Source organism: Grammomys surdaster, unplaced genomic scaffold (assembly GCF_004785775.1).
Source record: "Grammomys surdaster isolate TR1022 unplaced genomic scaffold, NIH_TR_1.0 372, whole genome shotgun sequence".
Taxonomy (NCBI): Eukaryota; Metazoa; Chordata; class Mammalia; order Rodentia; family Muridae; genus Grammomys; species Grammomys surdaster.
In genome coordinates, this window is record NW_021604791.1 from 6,066,752 (window position 1) to 6,071,415 (window position 4,664).

Genomic DNA, 4,664 nt, shown 5'->3' on the forward strand with positions numbered 1-4,664 from the left:
AAAAAAAAAAAAAAAAAAAAAAAAAAAAAAAAAAAAAAAAAAAAAGGCTTATCAATGAGTTCAAGACCAGCCGGCCCCGGGGCTCGTTGTGGACTCCTGGCCTGCCTGGGGGCGCCCCTCGGGGGGAACCTCACCTAATCCGTCCGGCCCCCCACTTCGGCCTTAGGCTCATTAAAGGGGCGGAACCTACTCCCTTGTGCTTCTTTCTTTTATAAACAAATAGCAGAAGTTACCCCCAGCCTTATCCGTGCGTGCACGAGAATACGGGTTGTTGGAGAAAAAACGGGCAGGCATTGACGGCCCTCTTGAGAAGTATTGTCACTAGCCTCTTAAGTAAGGCTGAAGCCCCGTAAAATACTTTTCAGGCCTAGCGTGTGGACTCTCGCCGGTAATCCCAACACTCAGAATACTGTTGAAACTGGAGAATCAAGAGTTAAAGGCCGGAGTTCAAGATCAGCTTGGGCTACTTAGGGACACTAGTCCAAGAAATTAAAAACAACACAAAACCCGAAGATCGGGCCTGGCTGCACATGCCTGTAATCCTACTTGAAAAGCTTGAGCACCAGGAGATCCAGGTCCTCGACCACCACTAGGAAAGTTGGGGGGGAATGCTCTCGTCTGTAATCAGACTCAGAATTCAGTAGACAGAGGCAGGAGGATTGCTGAGAGCTTGAAGCTTTAGTGTACTAGGTAACAAAGATATCAAGCAGCCATGGTTACAAAGTGAGACCTTTCTCAATCGAAGAAACAAATCTAAGTCCCTGCCTACAGATCTTTATGCTTAACTGTCATTTTAAGCTTCATGAGGTAAAGTGCTTTCAAATTTCAAACCCTTTAACCAGGAGAAATTCAGTCCTTGTGGGAGTTGAGACAAAGCCAAATCGAGTTCAGTGCCTGACGTCTTTATAATGGGGACAGGGAGTCTCAGGTCCTGTTCCTTCTCACCTGAAATGCCTTCTTAGCCAGCTAGTAATGTCTTCCTGAAACGTGGGCCATGTAGCCTTTAATTTGTAATCAGTGAACTACCAGCTAAAGTTTAAAGCTCTTGGTGGCCTTCAAGGCTGGCATTACCTGATCTAAATGTGTGAACCTATTGTTAGCATTACAACAGAGGTAGCAGCAGGTGGTTGCTAAGGGATTGGAAGCAGAACTTCAGGTTTCTCTGACATCTTCCTTTACCTCACTTTCCAGGCAAGCTGTAGAGCCCATCTTTCCAAAGAACCCTCCAATATGCTACTAGTTGGCACAAAATTGAATGCAAGGCAGAATGAAGGCCCCAAGGTACTTGACCACCAAAGATTTCAATGGCTTTTTTTTTTTCTGGGACAGTCTCCCTATGTAGTCTAGGCAGGCATCCAAATCATGGTTTTTCCACTTCTGGAGTGTTGATCTGACAGGTGTAGGCCGCTGTGCACCAAATCTTTTCAGTGCAAGCCCCACACATTGAATCAGATTTGAAAAGAACTCTTAGCGGAGTAAAATTGAGGAAGAATAAATAAAAAGCAAATGAAACAATAACTCCTTCCCATTGAACTGGAGAAGAGAGAAACCTGGTTGGTGGCTTGGGCCAGTAATGCAAATACTTGGGGGTTCAAGGCAAAAGGACTGGAGTTGAAAGTCATGTTTCAGCTACAGAGCTGGTCTAGTCTGAGGCCAGTTGATACATGAGACCCTGTCTCAAAAAAAGAGCCAGGCACAGTGGCTCAAACCCAGTTTTTTTGTTTGTTTTGTTTTTCGAGACAGGGTTTCTCTGTGTAGCTCTGGCTGTCCTGGAACTCACTCTGTAGACCAGGCTGGCCTCGAACTCAGAAATCTACCTGCCTCAAGTACTGGGATTAAAGGCTTGGATCAACACACCCAGGTTTTGCAGTGCTGAGAATCTCCCAACTGTCCTTAACTCCAATCCAGCTTCCCCCCCTTTTTTTTTTCTTTAAAAAAATCTAATTTGTGACCGATTTTCTCCTTTTATCTTTTAGATTTTTCTTTCCTGTGGTGTTTTGTCTGTGAGGGTGCCCGAGCCCCTGGAGCTAAAATTACAGACAGTTGTGAGCCACCGTGTGGGCGCTGGGAATTTGTCCTCTGGAAAAGCACCCAGTGCTCTTAACCACTGAGCCATCTCTCCAGTTTGTAAATGATTTTCTTGTTTGTTTGTTTGTTCCTCAAGACAGGGTTTCTCTGTGTAGCCCTGGCTGTCCTGGAACTCACTCTGTAGACCAGGATGGCCTCAAACTCAGCCTCCTAAATGCTCGGATTAAAGGAATGCAGCACCATGCCTGGATTGTAAATGATTTTCTTATTTGTGTATTTGTTGGATTTGTTGTTGTCAATGTTGTCTGCGGTGGTGGTGTTTGCGTGCGTGCGTTTGCTCGAATAGTCTCAAGTAGCCCAGGCTTAGCTTCTACTAAACTTGTCAGATTTGAGGCGAGGTGCTTGCACTTTCCTGTAATCCCAGCCCTCAGGAAGCAGAGACAGAGGGATCCCAGGTCTTGAGCTAGCCTAGTCTACACAGCAAGTTCTAGGCCTGCCAGAGCTAGGAAGTGAGAGACCCAGTCTGTGAAACAGAAAAGAAAGAAGACGTGAAATATTTCTTTTATGTCCAAATGGGCACAAAATGAAACCCGGCTTTTTCCAGTTCCCAGATGAAAGTCTTTCTTTTCCTCAGTTTGATTGCTAACTGGAAATGGTTTATTAATTGTGGATTTAGTCCCTCATATTGTGATGCAAATAGACCAATGGCTCGAGGCTGCCGCATTCATTTACCATTTGCAGAGGCCATTGTCCAAGGGATGGAATATTCAAAGTGACCCAAATTATCATGACATGTGGGCCAGAGGTCAAATTCAAAACCAGATTACAAATCCATAGACTTCCGGGGGAGGGGGTGCGGGGGAGGAGACGGGGTTGGCCCTAAAAAACAAGAATTCTTAATTGTTTTTGACAGACTACAATCTATTTTGCTGTCTCCAAAATTTAAGATCTTACAGGATAGACTTTGCTCTGTGAGTGACTTATATTCCGAGTGGTCTTTTTTGTTTTTGTTTTTTTTTTCAATTATCTTATACTCCCGATCGAATTCTCCTTCAGAAAGGTTTCAAAGCTCAGTAAAAGATTGTTTTCGAACGTCCATGTGCTTCTCATTCCCAGCCTTTCATCTTCTCTGTAGAAAAGGGCTTAGTCTGACCCCACATCAGTGCGCTATTGAATTTTAATAATCTGCTTTAAACGTTGTGTCTGCTTCAAGGCTTATGTTGATCAAAAATTAAAGTACAATATTCCGTCCTGATGTTGACATTTCTGTCTGACCTCTGCAGTCAGCAATGAAAGGAAAGACATGGTATGTGAAGGAATGAAGCAAACGACCCCTACTTGCTAAGGAATTTCCAACATAAAGCTCCTGGTGGAGAAGCAAGAAATAAAAACTCTAAATATTCTTTTTAAACTTTGTTTTAATTTCCAGCTTTTTTTTTTTTTTTTTTAAAGACCAAGTCTCACTCTGTAGCTCCTGGCTGACCTGGAACTTTCTAAATCAGTGATTCTCAACCTTCCTAATGCTGTCCCCCATATCGTGGTGACCCTCCCAACCATAAAATTATTTTGTTGCTACTTCGTAACTGTAGTGTTGCTACCGTTATAAATCCTAATGTAAATATCTGATGTGCAGGATATCTGATCTGGGACCCTGAGGGGGCCAAGGCCCACAGGTTGAGAACCACTGCACTAAGTCATCCAGGCTAACAGAACTCTAGCCTGCGTCTGCCTCGGGTATTTTTATTTTATCTTACTCTAGGTTCCATGAGACCCTATTTCAAAAAAATAAGGTGGAAAGAAATCAAGGAAGATATTCAGCTTTGATCTCAGGAACACACACACACAAAACTATGCACCTGAAGAATCAGAAAGTTGTTTTTTTTTTTTTTTTTTCGAGACAGGGTTTCTCTGTGTAGCCCTGGCTGTCCTGGAGCTCACTCTGTAGACCAGGCTGGCCTTGAACTCAGAAATCCGCCTGCCTCTGCCTCCCAAGTGCTGGGATTAAAGGTGTGTGCCACCACCACCCAGCAAGAATCAGAAATTTAATGTCTCTAGCTACAAAGGAAATTCAAACCAATCTGAAATGCATGAATTATCTCAAATGATAATATAAGGGCCAGTGAGACGGCTCATCAGGTAAAGGCATTTCCTGCCCAGCCGGAGGACCTGAGTTTGATCACAGGGTGAAAGGGGAGAACTGACTGCCACAAACTGTCCTCTGACCTACACAAAGACACACAAGCACACGCACACACATCACACATTTCCCTGGAGGCAAAGGCTAGTGAATCTCTAAGTTCAAGGCTAGTCTGGTCAGCCAAGAAAGCCTGTCTTAAAAAAAAAAATAAAGATAGGAAAGATGGACCGTATTTGACAACAGAGGTGTTGAGTGTGGCTTGGTCTTGTTTACTGCAGTATCCTTTCAACCCTACCTTCCTGCTGGATCCTGCCCTTTAGTTCTGATAACTGTAGCAGAGGCAGATCCTCCAATGGCCAAATACACGTTTTCTACGTGCTGAGAAGGGACCCAGACAGCAAGAGAACCGGAGGCTGAGGTGGCCTCTCTCCTGCCTACTGTTGGAGTTTACTTCTTTCCCATGCCGGGCACTGGCCTCCTTGAACCCTGGCTGCAGATC